We start from the raw sequence: 24,902 nt of genomic DNA on the forward strand, positions 1-24,902 counted from the left end.
GTTCTTTACTCTCTTCCTTTTCCTCTTCAAAGCAAACAAAAATGTCCATTAATCCCAGAATCTATCAGACAAATGCCTATCATGCTGGCCTTATTTGACCCCTTTTAGAAAAACTGCATACCTTTTACAAATAATTTTCAGAATTGGGATTCTACCTAGCAACTACACTGTCAATTTTCAGCAAGCTCCTGCTAAGTAAGAAATCAGATTTAACCATATTGGAGAAAGTCAGGTGATTTACATATGGGCCACAGCTATTGGTGGCTGACTTTTGCAGAAAAATCCCAGGCAAAATATTTCCTTTCTTGAAAGGCTCAGACTCCCACAGATTCACCCTTTCACCCTATTCACATGGCAGTCAGGCAACATAGTTCATGGATGAGTTTAGAAAAAAGTTCTCTAGCAGAGAAAGGCAACCAGAGAATATTTCACAGAGAATAGCAGTGAGATTAAACATTGTGTTGTCTTGAAGGGTACAGGAAGACAATAGTAAAAGAATAGGAAGATGCATATATGAATACACAACCCGTGAAACTCCACATCATGTACAACCACAAGAATTGGATCCTAAACAGAATAAATTATGCTCCATGTAGATATAATATGTCAAAATACATTCTACTGTCATGTATACCTAAAAAGAACAAATAAAAAAAGAAAGGAATAAGAAGATGGAGTTCTGGGCCAGGGATATAGCTCAGTTGATAGAGTGCTTGCCTTACAAGGGTCTGTGTTCAATCCCCAGCACCACAAAAAAAAAAAAAAAAAAGAAAAGAAAAAGAAGAAAGAAGGAAGGAAGATGGAGTTCTGTTTCTCCATGGATGATAGCTAACTTCTGCTCTTTGGATTTAGATCTTTATTTTCATGGGTCAGACCAAATGAGACTCTAAGGTTGTTGGTGATTCTCAAAATAAAGATATGACAAAAAGGGTCCTAAATTTCTGTGATGACATATCCTGGCCAAAAATAAAATTGATAATGGACTACAAAGATGAACTAATCAGGGACATGGCTCCAGTGCAGAAAGATTACTTAGTGTTTGGAGGGACAGAGGCAGAAGCAATCTTTTCCACCTCCTCCCTCCCAGGAAAAGGAAAATGGTCCCTAAACCTGGGAAGAGAATGGTGACTTGGGCTCCAGGAGACACATGGGCTCTCAAGTAATAGCATTCCTGCTTTTTTGTAGATGTTTCAATTGCCAAGAATAGTTTAATATTAAACCAGATGGTTGGAGTTAGGGTCAGGGGAGCTGGGTGCCAGGAACTGGGCTTCTAGTCACTGGAAATACTATGAATCTCAACAAGGAATGGGAGTAGCAGAGTAGTTCCTCCCTGAGTGTTCAGACATTGAGCACATCAACAGGGGACCAGTGTAGGCTAAAGGTCAGGGAGCTGTCCAGAAAGTTCTGCTCTGTGTAAGTTCCCTTAGGTCTTCCTATGACATGGGGAGTATATTATAGCCTCAATAGGGAATAAGATGCTAAAAGTAGAAGGTAAGGTGCTGCTATAGTTTGACTGTATTGACCAAAACTCATGCCAAAATTTAATCTCCACTGTAAGGTATTAAGAGGTCAGAACTCTAAAAGGTGGTTAGGTCAAAGGGCTCTGCTCTCACAAACAGATAACCGTTTGTGGATTAATAGGTTATCTATAAGCCAGTCTGGCTTTGTCTTTCATGCCCTTCTTATCATGCAATACCTTGTGCCAAAATCAGGGCTCTGCTGTGCCCCCATCCCCACCAGACATAAGCCCTTGACCTTGGCTCACCCAGCCTCCAGAACTGTGAGCTAAATATGTCTTATTCTTTATAAGTTACCCAATCTGTGGTATTCAGTTATAGCAACAGAAAGGCAGATTAAATTTTATTTAGAAAGGAATTGAGAAATTTTGGTACTTACATGTGGTGTTTGCAAATACATACCTACCACAATTGCCACTTTTTCCCTTTGCACTTATGTGGCAGACACAAAGTTAAGAATGTACATACTTAATTATTACAGGAACCATAAAGATGTGTCTTACCGTTGCTTCAGATACAGCTTTGTCAGGGAATAGTATCTGATATCACATATCCTAGAAGGCAAAAATATTTTGAACTGTTAGAAACAAGACTTTTGTTATGTCAGAAATATAAATCGCATTGCTACTATTCTTTAAATGTATAAAGAATGCAAGGTTTCCATTAACATCAAATATCAAAACAAATAAAAACAAATACTGTCCTATGAAAGACAGCAAGAGTTAGCAGTAGCCCAGGTTTTGAAATGACCAGTTTAAAAGAAGCAAGTGTTCAGAACCATGGACAGAGACATAACCACAAAGCCACCCCCCTGCCCACCCCCACCCCAGCTTCCCCAAACCAAAAAGAAGGAAAAAAAAATCACTTATACGACTCTCTAGGATTAACTCTATTTTATAGATGAAGGAAGTGAGGTGCAGAGAGATTAAGCAGCTGTCTATGGTCACACTGCTGATAATGGAAGAGGCAGGAATTGAACTCAAATTCATCTGATATCAAAGCCATGACATTTTATCATGGACATCAATTCTTCTCTTTCCTTAAGATTATTCATTCTCTTATGATTGCTGTATGTATATAGGTGACTGTATGACCAATGTGATCCTGCAATCTGTACAATCAGAAAAATGAGAAATTATACCCCAAGTGATTCAAATGTATGAATTGCCAAGATCATTCTTTTGTCATGTGTAGCTAATAAAAAAAATAAATGAAAAATTTAAAAAAAAAAAAGATTATTCGTTCTTTCAGTCACATTCTCAGTCAAGACAGAGAAAATTGCACCCGGGCTCCTGCAATGATATTAGAAGCAGCCACAGGGACCTTGCTGAAGATGCCTCTAGACTTCTTCTCTTTCCTTTCTTTGCTCCTCTTTAAGCCTAGAGCTCTGGAAGGAAGGTGGTGTTAGAGGCACACAGAGCTATAATACATACAGATTTACTGATTCCAAAATATTGTTTCAGAGACATTTTCATCCCCCTTTCCTCCCCCTGAACCAGCCAGACGTCCTCCCGCCCACCCTCCATGTGCTGGCCATGTGTAGCTAAGCTGCCTGTCCCTAGCACCTCCATGGGTGGCAACAGCTCTGTCCTATCAGCAATCAGCTGCAGAAACCCCACTGCTCATCAGCATCCCTGCCTCTTGAGCTAGAAATAGCCCTGGAGTCTCCATGCACCATGAAGAGCAGAATAGGGGTGGATGTGGGTAATATTTTTTTCAAACTACTGAATTGTTTTTCTATTAGGCTGTGTGCATGAATTATCTCTAGTATCTGTAGAGGTTATCCACATTCAGGGAAAAGAAAAGCCTCATGAACCCCATACAGAGACCTGGGCAGCAGCCCGGTCATTTGCCATACTACCCTCCTTTGTCATTAGAGCAGTAAGATGGCTCTTTCCCTCTTAGTGACAGCCTTGGTCTTAGGTCTTAGATGCTCTCTTATAAAGCTCTCCTGCTATTGCTAGGAGGAAGTCCTGATGGCTCTGAGAACTGAATGGTTCAGAGGAGTCTATAAGGGGTGTGAGAGCAGGAGGGGAGCCATCACTGGTTCTGCGAATAAGGCCATCACAGTGGACAACACTCTCCTCTGTGTGGATGCTAAGTGCTAGTTCTCTCCATGTGCCCCCTTATCATTTTGTCAGTCTTCTTAAGAACCTAAGGTCTCCTTGCTGGGCCCATCTGTATACATTTGACACAGCCTCTTGCCAGGCTTCATGGCTTGGAAACGGATCTTAGCTGGATTTTAACTTCCTCTTACGTCCTTAGCCAGAAGTCCTCATATAGGACACAACCTGCACAGCTGTGCATGGAGTCCCTTGTTTTCTTTGTCTTCCTGATCCTTCTCGGCAGGGATGGTCATTTCTCATACTTAGTTCTGCTTTCTGTCATGTTTCATCAAGGTCAATGAGTCAGGTGCATTATCCGTATTGTCTCTCCTGAGTAGCTTTAGAGATCAAGACAGGAAAGGAAGGGTCCCCAGGTAATTAAGACCTATGCATGGGGAAGGTTCTTGGTTATCAGGTTTTGTGAGCTTAGGTACCTGTCATAAAGTCTGCAATTTTCCCACACTCTAGGCCATTCTGATAAACATAAGTTGCCTAGTTTTCAAAATGTTTCTGTTTGTTTATCAGCTGGTCCTATGAAGGTCTCTCTCTCTCTCTCTCTCTCTCTCTCTCTCTCTCTCTCTCTCTCTTTGAGTAGGATATAACATGAGTTAAGTTAAAAAATACAGCTAAGAGAAATGATTATAAGTCTTCAATAGGCTGAAATCCCTTCACTGATCCTTTTTCACCCAATGTGTGTTAAGTGTCTATTTTATGCCAGGAACCTGCCCAGATGCTAGGAAAGAAGAGTGAATTTTAAAAGACATCGTTTTTTGCCCTCATAAAGCTGACATGGTGGCAGGAAAATGGATGGAACTTGAGAATAAATATTAGGTTAAGTGAAAAAAGCCACACTCAGATCTTCCAGGGTTGCATCTTTTCTCTCATATGTGGGAGTTAGAGAGGGAAAAGGGAAAGAAAGGTGCAGGAGAGCAGGTAATAAGAATTGAAGGGGGATCAGCAGAGTAGAGGAAAGGGACTAAGGAAGGGAAGAGGAGAGGGAAGAGGGAAAGATTGTAAAATGATATTGGTCAAATTATATCGCTATATTATGTGTGTGTATGAATATATAACAACAAATCCTACTATAATATACATTTATAAGGTAACAATAAAAATATGGCTAACATATATGGAAAAAATTTAACAGTGGGAGAGAGAGATTAAACAAAGAGTCCTACAAATACACATACATATTTACAAGCTGTAAAAGTTCTTTGGGTGAGAGGTATTCACTGTCCTTGGAAGATACACAGTGTGCCTCATTTGTCTTGGTTTCTCCAATACCTGTTACTTAGTAGGTAGCTAAATAAATATTTGTGGAACCAATGGGTAGATGGAGGCTTCGTGACAGAAAAAATGATTGCATGGTGTAAGAATGTTATCATTAATAAGATGTTGTGAGGACTGAGAGCCATTAGTCCTGAGTAACTTTCCCATTCTGTCATTAACTTTAGTTGTAAGGTCAGTCTTTCAGATATTTCTGCAGGTCAGCTGTAATTAAGAGTGTTTACTACTCTCTGAAATTTTTGGATGGAAAATACCTTCCTGGAAACCAGGTAATTTAAATAGTCCATCAATAAGGAATGGAAAATCCTGCTGCAGGTGCTGGGTGATTTCCACTGCAATTAGTTTCATAGCCGAGTTGGGGGTTTCCTATGGGATTTATGGTATTGTGGTAATCTTTGAAGTTTGATTTCCTACTTGTCTTAGATGAGGACTCTTTATAAGATATTGAAATACATTTAAAGGAACCCAAATAAAAATAGGGTTCATGCCGGGCACAGTGGTACATGTCTAATCCCAGCTACACAGGAAGCTAAGGCAGGAGGATCATAAATTCAAGAAGAACCTGGGTACCCTAACAAACCCTGTCTCAAAATAAAAAATAAAAAGGGGTGAGGATGTACCTCAGTGGTAGAGCACCCTGAGTCCCAATCCTCAGCAACCCCCACAGGAATTATAAGGAATGGGGGGAGCCAGTTTGGAAAGTAGAAATATTATTTCTCTGTTTTAGTCAGTGTTTTTATACCTGTGACCAAAAGACCTGCCAAGAACAATGTAGAGGAGGAAGTTTATTTTGGATCACAGTTTCAGAGGTTCAGTCCTCTGTCGGTTAACTCCATAGTTCTGGGTTTAAGGTGAGGTAGAACATCATGCTGAAAGGCTGTGCCAGGAGAAAGTATCTAGACCACAGCAGTGTCTCTCTTTCTATGAAACCATGATATCTCTCTTTCAATGAAATCTTTGCTGTTTGTCTTCCTCATTCTCTCTCCCGGCTGACTTTTTGTGCATGGTTCCTGTTTTTGCATGATACTCTGGCTTTCCATTACCCCCAACTCTATCTTTAATTCCATGTTACTACCCTAGTCAACACTCTCTGGGATATAATTGATATACATCCCAACCAAACTAGCATCTGCAAAAATAATTCAGTCACAGAATCCAAAAAAATCTGAAGGTATTTAGGTTTAGATTCAACTCAATATTCTGGTACTCAAATGTCAGTCATCTCTCTGTGTCTATCTCTCACTGTCCTTCTGCTTTTTTATATATGACCTTTGATCTCAAGGAATTTAATGACAACACAGCAACGAGCAGCTCTAGACTTATTGTTCCTCCTTACAATTTACAATCTCAGAGGAAGAGAAAGCACTTTTCTGAGTAGTTATGGCTAAGATATGGGGTCTCTGGTTGACCTAATTTGGGTTATGAGCCTACAGTGGAATCCATCACTGAGGCAGTAAAAATAGAGTCCATCAACGGAGTCAATTTCTATCATGACTGAGATTAAGTTGTGCAGACTCATGCAATTTTTAGAACAGAAAGAATCTGTAAAGATCACCTATCATAAACTCCTCTTTGGAAAAATGAGGAAACTGCAACCTGGAGGGTTGAGCGGCATCCCTAAATTTTATAGCTTCTTTGCTGTGACACCTGATATAAATCTGAAGTCTGAAATTTCCTTCATCCCAAGATAAGACTGAACTAATATAATCAGGATGTTTTCCAAAGCCTTTGACTATCAGTCCAGCTTCTCTAGGGCTAATTCTGAGTCTACTTTGTTTTTCTCCCTTGAGACCACTAATAGTTGCTTGCTAGAGGAAATTCAGTTTAATGCCCATATTTATTGGGGATGGACTCCAAATCTTCCCCTCTTTATCTAAGTAACTCCTACCACCCTCTTAGATCCTAACTTAAACATCCCTCCTTGGGGAAGGCTTCTATCTAATAGACTCCAGGGGTCCATGTCTCTCCTCTCACTAGCACATCACTCTGTAGCACTTTATGTTTGGTCACTGTCTGTCCTCCACACCAAGATGTAATGTTCTCCAAAGGGAGAGACTTATCGGTTTTGGCTCCACATGGCAACCCATGCTCAGTTCCATGCCTGGCACCTTGGAGACCCTCAATAAAGATTTGCAGGTCTGTGTACTTGACCTCAAGCATGGGAGGTTGAGCAGGCAGCCAGTCTGGGAGGGTGGAGAGTGGCTAAAGCTGACAGAGGAAGTATGCAGAGACAAAAGTTAAGTCAGGGTGTGGGAGAATGTGAGGCAGGATCAGAACTCAGAGAAGGGGCCTGACCTGTAGTACACCATGGAGGATCCATAGAACCAATGTTGAGAGTCACATCACACAATGACAGCAATAAAAGTGAGTATGGCAGATGGGGCAGGTAAATGGGAGAAATCGGTGCTAATGAGGACTCAGGCTGCTGCCCAAGGTAGGTTTCTACATGCCTGAGTATGCAACCACATTTAATGGGCTAAGATTGAAGAATAGGTAGAATGTGACTAAGAGCCTTATAGAGCAATGGTTCTTAATCCTGGCTGAGAATAAGCAGAGGCATTTTTTGTAATGCAAAGGCCCTGGTTCCCATGTACAGAAATATTGACCTTTGTTTTTATCCTAAAGGCAAGAAAAAGTTATTGAAAGTTTTAAGGAGGTGTGTGTGTGTGTGTGTGTGTGTTTGTGTGTGTGTGTGTGTGTGTGTGTGTGTGAGAGAGAGAGAGAGAGAGAGAGAGAGAGAGAATGATGATGATGATGATGATGATGATGATGATGATATTTGTGTATATAACAGATTGAAGAGATCAGGATATGAGGTGCAAGGCATGAGACTCAAAAATAGGTATTTTGCAAAAGTATTGCATGCATTTAAAATATGTGGTAGGGCTCAGAACCATTTCTAAAACAATAGTCCTTAATCTTGACTGCACGTTGAATTCACTTGGGGAGTTTTAAACACTATTGGTGCCTAGACTTCATTTCCAGAAATTCCATTTTTATTGGTCAAGTGTGGCCTGTACGTGGGATTTTTCAAAGTTTCTCCAGATGTTTCTAATGTAGAGCCAGGGCTGAGAACCCGTGCTGAAGTTACTCAAGGAGTCTTGCTACTCAAAATGTGTCTATGGACCAGCAGAATAGACAACATATGGGAGATGGTTAGAAATGCACTTTCATGGGCCACTAAGTCAGAAAGTCTAAGGAGTAGGGCATTGCAGGTGATTCTGGTGCATGCTAAAGATTTAGAACGGTAATTCCAGAGGGAGAAAGTAATAATTGTAGCACTAGGAAAACTTGCCCAATGTTTCAGGAACAAGGGGGTTAACTCAACCCCATAATGTCACCTGTACCTTTGGCTCCCAGTCAAAAAGACAGGATGAGTAACAGTTTCTCTTCTGAAAGGCCTAACTTCCTCCCTTCTTGGGACATATCCAGTTAGGGCAGACTCTTGATTTTTTTTCTCCTGAACTCTAATCTCCCATTCTGGTAGGATCTCTGCCTGAGGCCTGACTTCACAATATCTTTCACTTGAAACAAAGAGAAACCAGGCAAAGAGCAGTGAAGCCAGGAGAACAGAACTATGGAGTCTCAGGGATGCCATCCAGGAAGCCCTAAGGAAACAAATTCTGCTCTCAGGAAGTGAGTTTCTTGGTGGTTCAAATGTGCAGAGGGAGACCTGCTACCTGAAGAAGTGGGAGAAGCCATTGCAATTGACCCAAGGAAGCAATCTCCTTATGGGTGTGGGTGGGTACCTTTGTCTCCTCCTCTAAAAAACAAAGCACAAACTGTCATGATTTTCCCCCAGTATATCCAACTTTTTTCTCCTCCAGCTTGCAGTTTAGTTGGGTATTGGGCATTCTGCAAGCCGTCATGAAGGCGCAGATTTTGGCAATGTAATGAGAAATCTCACACTATTGAGATCAAAGCTGGACTTTCCCATTGTCCTCTGGATTTTCAAGTGGTGTTCCTAAGCACCTGTGAATGTACTTCAGGCCAGAAAGTTGAGGCTTTACTTGTGTGTGTTCTGTGGGAAGGAAGAAGTATTGTGTCTTGATCATCCCCCTTCTGTAGTAGAAAGGAGGAGTCCTTCAAGTAAGAAAGCTAAAGACTTAGATACTTTGTTAGCATAGTGATGAGGTCACAATAATGCGGGATTTCCTGTGATGGGATTATTGGGAAGTTAATTTGAGATTTGTTCCTACCATATATTTTCCTTCCCTCTCAAGAAGATAGCTGGGCCAATTGAATTTCCTTTTGACAGAAAAATTTTCCAAACCTTAGAAATAGGCAAAAGAGAAAAAAATACTCGTTATTTTAGCACAGTGCTGGTGTTGACTTTCTATTTACTAAGAAATGCTTTACAACTATGTAGAGGTAGGGTTGGCATCCAATTTTTGCTGTGAAGAGATGCAAATAATTTTCTCCCAGTAGACAGATAACTCTCCCTGTTAAACATTAATTCGTTTTGCAGCCAACCCAACATTCTATTAAACTGCATTTTTATATTAGATTTACAAATGTTCTTTGGGCCAGTTTTAATGTCTTATTTAATGTCTTATTGTTTCCCTCGTTCAATTGGCATTGGAAACAATCTTTGACATGTGTTCGTGTTGTATTTATATGAGGGTCATGCTTTTTAACCTTCAAATATGGTTTATGTTACAGACAACCTCTCTTTCTGGCTTTTGTTTTTCTAAAGTCTGAGCCTTTTGACAGGTTTATGCTAAATGGGGAGAGGAAGAAGGCAGAAGCAGCAAAACAAAGAGATTCCCCGAGACTGGGAGGGCTGCCGACCAATAGCCCCCAAAGGTCTTGTGGACTCCTGACCTACTCTCTTGCACCTGGGAAAGTAGCAGCATTTCTAGAAAGGAATGGCTAATGGGGCACCTTGGAGGCTGGGGAACTCCTGAAGGGGACTAGAACCTAAGTATGACATTTCCAGCCTCCACCAAGATCCAAGTGCAGAGCAGAAGCTCTGATTCAAGTCACTGGGTTGGAGTGGCCATGTGACTCAGGTAGTGAACAATCAAGAAGGGATCAACATGAGTTAAAAGCCTGAATATTTGCTCTACATAATGAAGAGATGCTTGGTAGGGTCCGCTGGCCAGAAACAATTAGCCTCAGCAACTGACTCTTTTATTCCAGCTTCAATTCTTCAGGTATTCAGATTCCAATATATATATCCCTGGGAAACTGTAAACCTAAATTAGTGTTTCTACTTAGTGTTTCTCAGATAGGTGCTATGAAGCTTCCTGGGTCAGAACCACCTGGAGAACTTGATAAAACTTGCATTTCTGGGGTAAGGATGAAGGGAAGAAAGGAAGTCTTGGAGGAGAAAAATGCAAGATTCAAGTTCAGCAATTCCCAAGAACACTGAAATAATTGTGTCTATGCATGTGTGTCCCTAAGGAAAATGATTGAATTGCTCTCTTTAGGGCTTTTGCAGAGCCAGATTGTAGCTCCCTCCTACAGAGGTACCAGGGCTGTCCCTTGACCCCTTGCTTGGGTCCCTCAACTCCAGTGTACCCCTGCTCAACTTCCATTTGCTCCTGCAGAATGTCTACAGAGGGGAATGCAAATTCAGCCAGGTGGCTGCAGGGCTGTCACTCCAGAGTGGCAAAACTGAGAAAAGTGGAAAGAAAAATGAGTTAACTCACACTCCACCCCTTTGGTTGCAGACCATGTTGGCAAGAGAGACAGGAAAGGGATATGGGTGGGGGTGGTTGGGCAGCATCCTTCAGGCTTCCTCAGAATTTGCTTAGTTCTGTAGCTGGTCCTGACTGCCCTCTGTCTGCTCAGTTCTCACCCACACCATCCTTCCTCTTAAAAAAAAAAAAATGCCTGCCAGAAGACTCACCACTGCATTCCCAATATGCAGCCAGCCAGGGCCAGGGTCTGGCTTCTTACCTACTTAGTAACCACTTAGCCAGAGCTGTGTTCCCCTCCATGAGCAGCAGCTGGATGTCCTCTGTGCCCCATGGGCTGCAAAAGAGTCTCTTGGCTTCTGTGAGTGTGGGTGTGGCTGGGGACTACAGAGGGTGGGGATTCAAAGCTTTCTTTGCTCTACTCTGGTTTAACACCTTCCTGGTCCCTGCCTACTCTATCCCTTCTCTCTTTATTCATCTCTGATTCCTTCCATTGTTATTTCTCCCCAGCTTGCTCCTCAAGCCATTGCTCCCATCTACTCTTAGACAAATGTCTGTCAGTATCACACTGAGCTCTAATGTGCCTCCTTTAATCCCATGTGCCCTTCTAGCTATGGCCCAATTTTCTCTCCTCCAACAAGAAAACTTCTGGAACAATTGTGCTCACCTGTTATTTCCCATTCCTAACTTCCATTCATTCCTGTGCTCACTGGGACTTGTCTTCTGCCTGCAATGCTCCATTCAGCTCTTCCAAAGGACCCCAGGTCCACCCTGTTGTGACTGCAACACATGCTCCAGTCTTCACATACTTGACAGAGCCCTGTCAGCTCTCGTCTCCTCAACACCCTGTTTTCTTCTTAGCTCCTTCTAAGTTGCTTTTGGCAGGTTTTCTTTTTTTTCATCAATTTGATCCATTAATACTGCAATTTGTCTGCACTCAGCTCTGTTTTTTTTTTCTCCCTGCCTTCTCTTTCTAACATTTAAGGCCTAATGATTTCATTACAGAAAATTAAAGACTGTTTTTTTCTAGCACTTCCAGTGTGGACTGAGGTTCATCACTAAAGTAAGCATTAATCTTTAATATCAAATTATGCTAAGTGCTTTGAAGGGAAAATTTAAACAGACAGTCTGGTGGAGACCCTAATTCACACTGGGGGGGGGGGGCAAGCAGGCCTCCCTGAGGGAGCTGCTGGGGCGGGGGCAGGGTCAAGAGAAGCAAAAGCAAATAAAATGGTACAAAAGGCAGTGAATGCCGACATGGACACCACCTCCAACCCAGCCTCTTCTCTGAGCTCTACATCACTCATCCCTTATGATCTGAATTCCATTTGGGTGTCTCTCAGTAGTCTCAGAAAGTTTGGATTTCCTCATGGGTTATTGTTTTTTCCTCGGTATCCCTGGGTCCGTAAATGGCTTCTTTCATCCACCCGTTGATCAAACAGAAACCTATGAGTTCTTTTGGACCCTCAATTTCCTGCCCCTCCCACATCCAATTCAGTGGCCAGATCTGTTCATTCTATCACTAAAATACACCCAGAATCCATCCATTCACCCCTCTGTCACCTGGAGACCGCAACAGACTCGCAGCTAGCTGTCTCCTAGCCTGGACGCAGGACCCCTCCCATCCATTCCTCAAAACACAAATAATAATGAGTTTTGAAAAACGGGAACTTCTTCCAATCCTTCAACAGCTTCCCATGTCACTTAAAATTTAAATTCTCTGTACTACAGAGCCCTGGAGGCCTGGCCCCCTTTCCCCACCTGCCCACCTCACCTTGGGCTACCTTCCTTTCTCTCGTGGGAACCACCCTAATAGCCATGTGTCAGTTCCCCAAAACCATCCGACTCTTATATGCTGCTCGTCGTAATTCAGGTGACTACAACACATGATGTTCCTAAGCCACTGAGTTCCCGTTCTTTGGAGGGGTGGAAACTCATCTCAACCAACTTGGAGTTTCCTTCCTTCCTCCTCTGATGTAGTCTGCCTTCCTAGACGGGTTAATTGTACCAGGTCACAGGGTTGGCGAGGGTCCACCAATCTTGACTTGCTGGTCCACTGAGACCTCCATTGTCCTCCTAATTGTTGGTCCCCCAGCCAGGGAGATCATAGCCAAGATGAATTCCTGGTCTCTTTGCCCCTTCACAAGTGGTGGGCAGTTTCCTTATGGTTTTCTTGTCTTTTGGGGGAGCCACAGCTCCCTGTCTGGTCATATATGGTCCACTGAATAGCCATTCCCTAGCCAGACAGGGCCTTGATTTCTCTTGGCTTATGTCACCTCCACTATTGGATCTTCAGAACAGACAACATCTCTATCTCTTCATGTCCCCTCGGCCTTCCCTTCCATGGGTCTGGGTATCCCTGTCATCCCCTCACAAGTCCAGAGGAGATCCTGCTCTCCTCAAACCTCACATCTTCCAAATATTTTGTCTCTGGCTGGAGTCTCAGGATTTGGGAAACCAAAGCCAGAAAGATTCGGTTTTTCCTACTACATTTACCTTAAAGCAATGGGTCCTGGGTATCCAAGCAGCTTGGCTTAATGGGCAAAAAGGAGAAGTAACAGGAAAATAAAACACTAGTAAATATTTCTGAATTAGTTTCCTATCCCATTTGTTCAATGCCAACCTCCCCTCCCTGCTGTATCAGCTCAAGTTCTCCAGAGAAACAGAATATAACCCAGTGGAGAATTATAGCAGTCGATAGAGTTAAGAGACTGTGGGATCAAACAAGCAGGAACTGGGAGCCAGAACTGAAACACAGCCAAGAAGCAAAAGTAGAATTGAAGAAGCCGTTCATAACGGGAAAGGAAGTAGTTACTGGGATCATCGATTCCCACGACTGGCTGTTTTCACGGTGCATTTCTGCAATGCGAAGTCTGTTTACCTTACCAAGTGACAAGGATCTGACAATTCTGGTTTCAGACTTCACTCAGTCTCTGTTATAGTTTGGATACAGAATAAGCCCAAAAGTTCCTGTGTTGAAGTTTTGGTTCCCAGCCAGTGGCATTATTGGGAGGTGGTGGAAACTTGAAGAGGTGGGGCCGAGTTGGAAAAGGTAGGTCACTTAAGACATACCCTTGAAGGGTATATTGGGACCCTGATCCCTTGCCCTCTCTCCTCTCTCTGCTTCCCAACCACTGTGATATGAACAGATTTGCTCCATTGTGAGCTCCCTACAAGGATGTTCCACTTCACCACAGGCACAGAAACAACAGAGTCCAACGACCATCAACTGAAACCTCTGACACTGTGGGCCAAAATAAATCTTTTCTCCTTTCAGTTGATTTCTCTCAGGTATTTTGTCACAGCAGCAGAAAGCTGACTAACAGTCTCCCCTCAATAGCAAAATGTACAGACCAAAACAAGTCTGATGCCCTGATTCTAGAACATAAGCAGGTATGGTAGGAATAAATAGGTCAGAAGTATTTCATGAGCTCTTAAGGAAACAGAAGTTCTGAGCAGATAATTAGTAGCTTTATTACTTACTTCTCCTCCAAGGCTCTGAGTAGAACCATTTTTAAGTGTGTGTATGTGTTTTAATATAGCATTCATATGTGTTCCAGGAATTGGAAAGAATTGAACCAGGCAAATTTTAAGCATTCATAGGTTGATCATGTCAGTGTGAGTTTACTTTTTTAAAAAATATTTGGTGGTACTAGCTATTTAACCCAGGTATAGTTTACTACCGAGCTATATCCCCAGACTAGTTTTTAAATTTTATTTTAAGAAAGGGTCTCACTAAATTGCCAAGGCTGACCTCAAACTTGTAATTCCCCTGCCTCAGCCTCCCAAATCACTGGAATTGGGGGTATGTGCCACTATACCTGGTATGTTTACTTTTGACCATTTGGGGTGTTGGGCCCACATCAAATCATTTTTTCTTTTTCTTTTTCCCATTACAGAAATCAAGACACAAAATCTAGATTACACATGATAGTGAAGAGTCCATACTGAGATTAAAAGTTTCAGTCAATTCTAAATTTCTAGATACATGTAGATACTAAGCAATAAATTGTTAAGATAAATGACTTGTACAATTTAAAGCCCACTTTAATTATCAGTAGTACATTCCGAGTTCCAAAGACAACAATAAAAACTGACAGAAGATAAAAAAAATAGCTACAAATCTATTGACTAAAATGACTTTTAAAAATTACATAAAAAATGAAATTTGACCCAAACCATATAATTTCTACAAATGGCAATTTACTTGTCCAAGTGATGAGACAAATAGCTGATAAATTAATTAGATCTTGAATATAAAATGGGGGTTTTAATTTGTTTCTCTAACTTTGTAGCAGGCAAATTAATTCCCATTTGATGTCTTCTAATTCACAAATGGATAATGTGTAATAACATGTCACATACATTCTGGCTTTTAAAAAAATCATTTTTTTGGAGGTTCTGTTGTTAAAAAAGAATAGTTTTCTTGCTTCCAACCACTTAGTAAGTTAAAAAGGGAAGTAAGAGTGCCATGGGGTGATACTTTTAATAACAAGAATCAGGTGCATGGTGATACCTACCAGGGTTCCCATAATCTGTAGGAAGTTAAAGAATAGAACTAATAGTCCACCAGTTGGCCCTATTTAAGCATATTTTATTTGGAACCCAATGGCATTCCCTGCCCTTCTGCATCAACATGTGAAAAAATCTGAGCAAAAGATTTTTTTTTCTTGTCTGCCAATTGAATATTTGAAAAAAAAAATCTATGAAATTCTTTATTGTTGGAATACTACAGGCCCCAATTAAAGTGTAATGCCCATACTTTTCAGGTTTCATCCACTTAGGGAAACACTGGGTAATGAAAACAAATCTCAAAGGAAGAAAACCAAAACAATAAATGTCATTCCAAAGGGCCCCTGTGTCACCTGGAATTGGGTTGCTTTCGTTTTGGGGTGGGCAGCTCTTCATGCACCTGTCTTTCCTTTTCTTCCATCAAAACAACAGCGGCCTTTCTTCCCAAGGCCCACTCTCTAAAAAATAAAATAAAATTACGAGGTACAAGGAGCATCAACCAGACGCCACACTCCTTCCACCAATAAATCTGAGCTTGGTAAAAAGCCCTGCTGTTCTGTCCTGTGTCTGCCCTGTCCCAGTGGGTGACTCACAGCTTCACACTGGGCTCAGTCACAGAGGAGGCCAATGGTGGCCAAACTCAACTAAAGCACTTCAGAAAATGAGCGCTTTGGTTTCTCAGATGGTGGGTCCGAGTGTGTTTTCACATCTTGGGATCTCCCTGGCTGTGGCACAACATCTTCTAAAATGACCCCCAGTGATGGTGTGGGCAGGACTTGAGAGACCCCCCTGGCTTGACAAAGGACTTGGAGAGACTACCTGTCTGTGGAAATGAGTGGTTACAGTCACCAGGCTCTCACATTGGAATGTGGCTTATGAAGCAAGGCATTATTATTGCCAGACCCACGTTCTGTGAAGGAAGTGAAACTTCTCCAGTGGGTCACTGAGCTTTTCCGATTTTTAACTCTGGGCTTCCATGGGTAGCTTATTTCCTAGGCCTCATCAGCCCCAGGGGAAGACATGGAGGGTCCAGGATGGTTAGAAAGAGGTATTTGCTTTCAGGCACCACCTGGTTTCCCAGGAAGCCAGTGTTCACCAGACCTCCAAGAGGGATGCTTGAGCTATTACTACCAGGGGCTGAGCTTTCTGTCCCCCGTAGAGCCAGGTCTTCCCTGCAGGCCTTGGAAGCCATCACTGTGCTAGTCTCAGATCTTTAGCTCTATTTGGTGACCTTGGGACCAGTCTCTTCCAACAAACCGGGAAGGGACCCCCCAGTCAATTCTCAAAAAACGTTATGAGCCAATCCTCACACTCAGAGTGAGTCTCCATCACATAAAGAAGTATCATTACTGGCTCTTCTCCTTTACGTGAGGGTCCGAACACAATCCAGATCTTGGAGAAAGGTCTTTCTTCTCCTTCAGACCCTCTTTAGAGCAAGGCCCTGGTGGTCCCTCATATGTCCAGGTCCCAGACGGTCAGGCAGGTGATCTCAGACATTGCAGTCATTGCAAGCAGGTATTCAGGTGCCCTTTTCATGACAATACTTACAGTTAAACACAGAAGCCTCACTCAAATGGGAAACTTACATTCCTCAGATTCTTTGGCCAGAGCAAAGGATGCCACAGAGGCAGCAGTGCAGATGGAGCACTTGTGGAATGTGGATGTTTATCCTTTTTCCTCTCTTAACCTTCTCCATCCTCTGCATCCTCAGGTGTGACAATGGCGCACCTGCCTGTGCCCACTCCTTACCTGTTAACAGGTCTGAAAGGACAGGAGTACACCGTGGTGCTTATGGGATTAACCTTTGGCATGGGAACAGACCCAGGCTCAATCTCCAGACCACTCCATCATTTAAAGGGAGGAGATGGAGGAGCACTAATCACAGGGAAAAGAGGAGAACCAAGAAGACATGGTGTCCAGAAAGCCAAGAAAAGTGAAAGGCTCTCCTGCAAAGCCTTCTGGAAAGACAGATACGTGGACAGAGTCAGGAGGAAATGCACAGTGGGCAGTAGTCTGTCTGTGAGAGGACAAGTTGAGGAGAGAGTTATTTACTTAAGAAGGGGGATTCCTGACCAAGTTTCCCTGCTGTAGGAGGGGTGTTAACAAGGAGTAATGGAGAGAGCAAAGACCCAAGAGAGATTGGCTCTGGGCAGGAGACAGGCAGCTTTTCCATTGAAAATTGAGAAGAGGCCTGGGAGTGAGGGGTAAAAGGGCATAGGCAGCCAGGGCAAGATGGTGAGTGAGGAAGTCAGGGGCAGGGCCAGAACAAAGGAGTGTGGAGAGGGACTTCTAATGAGGTCAGCTTCCTGCTTGACAAAAGTGCTCATGGACATAAACAGGGAACCCAATCAGACAAACACTTGTGCACCATGCCCCAAAGCAGGGGATTCCGCAGAAAAACCAAAACAGAGGCATGAACACAGGGGGCACCAATCAATAATAGTGAGGAGAGTGTGGACAGGAGAGGAGATAAGGAAATTCTAGAGACAATAAAAAGAACAAACCAAACTTCCCCACCAGGCTCCCAGCTCTAGGGCCCCTTCTCTTCAGGAAAGTCTGTTACCATCACTTTTGCAATAAACCTGATGCTTGCTTGTGATCTCTGTATCCTATTCTTCAATTCTTTGCTGAGCAGAGACAATGAATCCAGATAGTAACAGAAGGTGAATGTGGCTATAGAAGCACCTGCAGTTCTGAGGGTGGGAGCTGAGGGAGTTCATGGAATCGATGCTTCCAAGGACTGAATGTTTGCTTCCCCGGATGATGATCATATTTTGAAGTGGAGCCTTTGAGAAATAATTAGGTTTGGTGAGCCCCCGTGATGGGATTGGTGCCTTTATAAGAAAAGGAATCAGAGCCCTCTTTGCTCAACCACATGAGAACATGGTGAGAAGGCAACTGTCTGGAAGCCAGAGAATGAGACCTTATCCGGAACCAAATATGCTGGACCCTTGGTGGAGGACTTCCCAGCCTCAAAAGCTGTGAGAAACAAATGTCCGTTGTTTAACTCCTCCAGTCTGTGGTAGCCTGTGCTGACTATAACAGAAACTTTGATCATCTGCTGAGAGAAGGTGGTCATGGTTGGGGAGGGGACTGGGACATAGTGGGGAAGATTTAGGATGGCAGGGCTGGGGATGTGGCTCAAGCAGTAGTGCCCTGGCCTGGCATGCATGGGCTGGGTTCGATCCTCAGCACCACATACAAATAAAATAAAGATGTTGTGTCCACCGAAAACTAAAAAATAAATATTAAATCTCTCTCTCTCTCTCTCTCTCTCTCTCTCTCTCTCTCTCTCTCTCTCTCTCTCTTAAAAAAATTAGGATGGCAGCTGGGAGAAACAGGAGATGGAGAGGATGTGATGGGGGGCCTGTGAGAGGGTTGATGTGCTGAGGACCAAGGACACAGGTGGTTTAGAACTCAAACCTCAAGAGTGATCATTCTTCTGGCTGCCTTCAGGATCCCTTGCAGAAGGAAAATGGTTAGATTAATCCACAGAGAGGGGTTTGTGAGTCTGACAGCAAAATGAAGGGGACAAAGAGGCTAAGGTTACAGGTAAAAGAGTGACAGAAGACACATCCACACACATAACACATAATTATGCATAATTATATGTATATGTATAATTATATATGTGCATTTATGTGTTTGATAGATCACAGAGGTAAAATTAGTCCAAGTTGCTAAAATGGAGTGGGCTTGAAATAGATAAGGTGGTTCTCAAAGAACGCTTCTAGAAGATTAATCTTTTCCTGGAAAGAAACAGAGGTAGGTACCAATTAGGGGCTGGCAGATCAGGATTAGCAAATACCAAGAATGCAGGCTGCAGTTCTCCTGGGCCCTCCGCAACCACTGTTAATGGCCAATCTCACTCTTCTGCTGAACTTCAACCCTTTCTCAATATAAGGCAATGAACTGGAGTTGACTCAAGAGATGGAAACTGCCTTCAGTTCAAAGGTAATGAGAAGATGAAAGGTAATGAGCCTAGGCTGGGTTGTTAACAGCAACATGGAGAAGAAGATCTCACAGCCAGCTCAGTTCATTGGTTCCCAGAACCCTGAGAGAACCAAGAGGAGCATCAGGGGGCTGGGGATGTGGCTCAAGCGGTAGCGCGCTGGCCTGGCATGCGTGCGGCCCGGGTTCGATCCTCAGCACCACATACAAACAAGAGGAGCATCAGAGATGACCCCAGAACTCAGAATTGCTCTGGGGCACACTTACAAGGGCAGTTTCTATGGAAGCCCCAGCACTGTCCCTCAGAATCCCCAGGTGGAAATCCCAGGTTGTCAGCCGTGGCTGGCCTCCAGAAGTAGAGAATAAGGTCCACCATGGATCTCATGACTCAATAATCTTCCACAAGGGGCTAGATGAGTGTTCTGGCCCTGGCTTGGTTGAACTCATGAGAGGGTGCTGTTTAATTCTCTTTAGTCACAGTGGATCACTAGACCCAGCCTGAGGCTACAAGGAAACAAAAGCAGCTCTGGGGCCATCTCTGAGAAACACCTTTCACTTAATCTAATACCCTTTTCCTCTGGGGTGAGCAACTTCAGACAACAGGAAGTCTCAAGTTCCTGTGGGAACTCCTTAGTTTTAGGCCTTGGTTTTCATCAGCCATTGCAAAGCTGATCTCTGGTTGCACAATGTGGGCAAGCAAGCCAAACACCGTGGCGGAGGCTGAGGAATCCCAGTAAGACCAGTGGTGCTCACAGAGCAGATACTCATCTAGAGAGCTAGCAGTATTAATCCCTGACGTGTCACCAAAACTTCCTCCAGACTGTTATTAATATCAAAAAGAATAAGTCATCTCAGCCTCCAGTTTTGTTGTTGTTATATAATAAAATGGGCCTCCGGGACTGGTTCTTGCCCTTTGTCTCTTTGTTCATGTTTGTTGTTTCTTCTCAGGCTTCCATCAGAAGAACTAAGAATCGGATGTAGAGGAAAATCTCTGCTAGTTCAATGACCCAAAGGGACTAGAATTTAACTGAAACATATCGAGCTATAAAACCAAAGCTTTACTGAAAGAGTTAACAAAGGAAAGCACAACACTGAGGGTATGTGTGCATGTGTGTATGTGTGTGACATGTGCCACCGAGGCAGAAGGAAAGAGGGTGAGAGAGGAAAAAGGTCTTGTGTGGGCAGGTGGAGGTGTGACTGCGATACCTATGAGTTACATGTCTGGCAGGTTTGACGTCCAGAAGTACACATGATCTAAGCTACCCATCGCCCTGGCATTTCTTTGGGTTTAACCTGGATTAGCATCCAGATTCCCACAGCGTTTCCTGTCCTAACTTAATTAACAAAAGATGAAGTTCTCCTGAATCAGTGGCAGGGTCTCTTGAGGTATAATGTCTTTGGGTTAGAATTGAAAGATAACAAGAGAATTCGAAAATTGGTTTAAAAACAAGTTAGTGTGGTGGTACACACCTATAATCCCAGCTACTCAGAGGCTGAGGCAGCAGGATCATGAGTTCAAACCCAGACTCAGCAACTTAGGCCCTAAGCAACTCAGGGAGACCCTATCTCTAATAAAATATCTAAAAGGCTGGTATGTGGCTCAGTGGTTAAGTACCCCTGGGTTCAATCAATCAATCAATCAATCAATTAATAAAACAAGTCAGTATTCACAATGTATGCTAAAGTTCCCAAACCCATAAGCTGCATTCCAAACACGGTTTTAATGTCTACTCATGAGTCTCCCTCGAATCTGCTTGTTCCCAGTTTCCTCAGTTAATAGGCATTAATTGAGCATCTACTGATGAATAGGAGGGACACATGGATTAAGACAAGCTGACCTCAATGTTTACAGACTGGTCAAGTAGGTAATATAAACACACCTTGGGTGGAATGGATTCACAAATACTAGAGGGCAGGCAAGACTTTGCTAGAGGAAATCTGTGAAATCCAGAGTAAAGAAGAAAAGCTTTTCAGAGGACGGGAGCTGTGAACTGATTCTAAAAGCAAAGCCGTGGATTGTTTTAGTTTTTAAAATTAGCTTTGAAGGTTTAATTATAAAAACAATAACTTTTTAATAGAGAATTGTTGTTTAGTAAAAATGTTTAAATTCACCGATAATCCCACCACGAGGAAGAAACCCCTGGGGTTTTAGCCTGCATCCTGGGCCCAGTATTTTCAAGCCCCACTTCCCTTCCTTTTTGTCACTCTGGTCTGGTTTACTTCACACCAAAAAGTGTCATCATTAGATTTCATTTCACAAAATGCTTCTACTGCTAAAAGAAACTTAAAAACTACTGCTAAACCCCTGTACCAGGCACATCTCCCCAAATCCTGCTTTCCCTCCCTCACTGTCCTTCTGATCTGTCTCCAATGGCAACCTCTTCTGCTGAGCCATTCAGGGCCGTCTCAGTCAATTCAGCTGCTATAACAAAAACATATAAACTGGGTAGCTTGTAAACAACAGAAATTTATTTTTTTTATACTTCTGGAAGGTGGGAATTCCACGATTAAGGTGGATTTAGTGTCTGGTGAGGGCCTGACTTCTTGCTGTAACCTCACATGGTGAAAAGGGCATAAGAGCTCGCTTGGGTCTCCTATACAAGGGCACGAATCTTATTCATGTGGGTTTCACTGCAAGATCTACTCATCTTCCTAAAGGCCGCACTTCCTAATATCATTCTGGGAGTTAGAATTCAACACATGAATTTTGGGGAGCTATGAATATTCAAACCATGGCCAGGACCACAAATCTATCTTTCACCTTGTTTTCTAGTAACCCTCAGATAAAACTCCATCTCTGGAATAGATGGAGCACACTCTTCCTGCTAACCTTCTGCTCACGTCTTCCCATTATATTTTGTGCCCTATCTTCCAATATCTCCATTTAAGCGCCATGTTTTTTTGTTTGGCTTCACTGGCCTATGAATCACAGCAACAGCAGCTCCCTGTGCTACAGCTGGCTCCACCTGAGTGATGCAGGACTTCTGGGTCCTTCAACGTCACAGCCAGAAATTTCACCCCAGGGCTTGTTTGACATGTACTCAAAACACTCCAAGCATGTGTCTTTCTCTCCTGCTCCAGGCACACTCACTTCCTGTGTTTAGGCTTCCAGCAGAGGTGATCATTTTTGGCCAGACCATCCATAGAGATCACGAGGTTCTTTCTCCCCATGGCTGCAACCTTCATGGTGACAGCACCATGGCCCTCAATGAGCTAGGGGCACCACAGAACAATACTCACAGCCCTGTGACTCCGTATTCTTCCAGAAAGCAGCTCCTTTGGCATCTGTCATCATCCATAGGCTCAGATCACAGTCTCTCAATGAGGCAGAGGCCTGACAGGCTCTAAGCTCTCCTTGGTGTTCTCCTATCCCAGACCCTTCATAGACGCACCCAACCCACTGGCATATGCAAGTAGTTACCTCTGAGATATTTGCCTGTCTCATGAGATGTGCTTGAAAATATTCTAATTCTGTTGGTGGAAACATTTCAGGTTCAAATGAGGAATCCCACTACATACCCTTCAAAGCCCTGAGATTCAATGTCAATCTTCATAAAATTTTCCCTCTCTCAGGCTAAATAAACTCACAGGCCTCGAAAGCAGTCGTGATTGTACAATTAATTGGATAATTAATCATTTATACCCTGTGACAACTCTTCTGTTCTTTGTGCAAATTGATGTTAAAAGTTTTATTGTACTAAAAATATATTTAAAGGAATATTTTTTTTATGATCCTGAGCATATTAAGCAAAGAATGGAAAATCAAGAAAGACAGTACCCTTAAGAACACAGAAAGAGCATGAATAATTTAAAAGTATCAACATTTCATGTTTATGCCTTGGATCATCACTGATGTAAGGACCATGGTTTTCACTAGTTCATAACATTATGTGTCTAATATGCAGTAGGCACTTAAATAACAGCTGGTTCTTTTATGTTCAGGAAGTTTAAGATTCTTCTTTGTACTTTAATGAACATGGCAGGGAAAAGGGGGAAAGAAAAGGTAAAAAATAAGATAGGAAAAATAATATACAAAACACAATTTTCCAGAAAAAATACTGGAATGACTTGAACATGTCCTGCAAATATCATGTGTTGGAAATTTAATCTCCAAAATCAGGTGTTAATGATGTACAGAGGTGAGACATCTTTGGGAGACAAAATCCTCATGAGTTGAATTAATCCATTCATGGATTAATGGGTTATTGAGGGCTTTTTCTGTCTCACTATATGATGCCCTCTACCATATTATATGTGAAGCTGAGAAGATGCTGATACCTTGCCCTTGGACCTCCAGAACCATGAGTCAAACCGAACTTCTTTCCTTTATAAATTACCCAGTTTCAGGTATTATGTTATAATAACAGGAAGAAAATATTAAGACTCATGGAAGAAAGTTCATTTTAGCATTTTGGTGCTAGAATAAAATATCCCTAAATTAATCTCCCATTTTATAGAGTTTATTTCAAATGCACATACTTAGTATCTAATTTGCCCATTTTAACAAATACTTAAGTACTAACTGTATCAAATAGGCTTCTGATAAGATAGGCAACATCCCTGCCCTCTGGAAACCCAGTTTGTTGTAGAGAGGAAAACACTGAAATAGATTATTTCCTACTCTATATGTTATGAAGAAAATAAACTAAGCAATGATTGAGGAGTGAGTGTGTGGCTCCTTTGGATGAAATGTTCAAGGTGACCTTTTTTAAAGGAGACAGTGTTTGGGCTGAAACAGATAAATGACAAGACACCAACAACGCTTGTGAACTGCACAGGAATTTCCATTTCCTTTAAAATAACAACAGCCGTGCTCCCTAGAATTGTGCAGTGCATTGGCTCAGAGAGTTCCAGGCATGTGTAAGTCAGTTCACTTGTATAATTAGTTTACTTTGCTCAAGTTAATTTGCCCATCTATCAGCATGCTTTAGTCCAGCTGGATACAAGGATCATCAAGTGAGCCATGTGGTAATTCAGCAGTCAAGAAAATGACTCTCAGCAAATTGCAGGCTGGAGTCTATTGTGTAATTTGTGACTATATGTTCCACTTCTGAAGACCAGCCTAGAAATTGACATACTTTAAGTGGGAAAAGCTTGAGATTATTTGGAACCAATCCATTGTCTACTCCTGTAGTCCTAATGCCAGGAAAAAGAAACATGAGTAATTGCTGCCCAAGCCTAAAGCTGGTTTTCATGGTGAGAAATCCTCCTTCTCTGGGAATGATCATGTGTAGGATTTGGGAAAGAGTTTTTGTAATTACAGACTATACTATTGAAAACATGCCACTCAATTAGCCATTTGACTTCATGGTATGGGGAGATCCCATAATGACAGGTTAATAGGTTCCATGCTTAATAAAAGCAAAAGGGACCATTATACTTCTAATAAAACCCACCGTGTAACTCTTTGCTGGCCATGGGTTCCTTGTTGTTGCATTAAACTGGCCTCAAAAGCAAATGCATGTAGATCCCTTAAGATTTCAATCTTGTTTAATCCGTTTCAAGTAAGTGTTCAAAGGTAGCTGTACCCAAAACTTAAAATTGAGGCAGTGGAGGCTTAAATAGAGATTATATGTTGATCTCAGGTCATTCTGAAAGTGGGACTCCAGAACCTGACCTCACTTCCTCTCAGCTGATCCTACTTCCTCTTATAACATCACTCATCAAGGGTAAATTCTATCCAAGTCTATTCTGAGGGGAAGATCCAGTCCCTCTTCCCCATATATGCTGGCATGTAGAGCTCCCAAAGGAGTTCAAGGGAAGGGGAGCTTGCAGGAACATAGCAAGAAAAAGAGGTGGTGTCTTTGTATGCAAAGCTAGTCCCTTAGAATGCAAAAGGCGATGATGCATGCAGTGGCAGAATTTGTTGTGCCTAAGAATTCAGTAGA

General features: G+C 42.5%; 1 long non-coding RNA gene across 1 annotated transcript in view; it reads left to right on the forward strand.

The window, feature by feature from the left end:
- LOC144369363 (uncharacterized) overlaps nt 1-19,823 on the forward strand; it is a 57,117-nt gene extending 37,294 nt beyond the window's left edge. Inside the window, exon 5 of the long non-coding RNA XR_013428950.1 lies at nt 18,384-19,823. This is a non-coding gene — a long non-coding RNA (uncharacterized LOC144369363). The remainder of the gene's footprint in view (nt 1-18,383) is intronic.
- The last annotated feature ends 5,079 nt before the right edge of the window (nt 19,824-24,902 follow it).

Source organism: Ictidomys tridecemlineatus, chromosome 12, assembly GCF_052094955.1.
Source record: "Ictidomys tridecemlineatus isolate mIctTri1 chromosome 12, mIctTri1.hap1, whole genome shotgun sequence".
Taxonomy (NCBI): Eukaryota; Metazoa; Chordata; class Mammalia; order Rodentia; family Sciuridae; genus Ictidomys; species Ictidomys tridecemlineatus.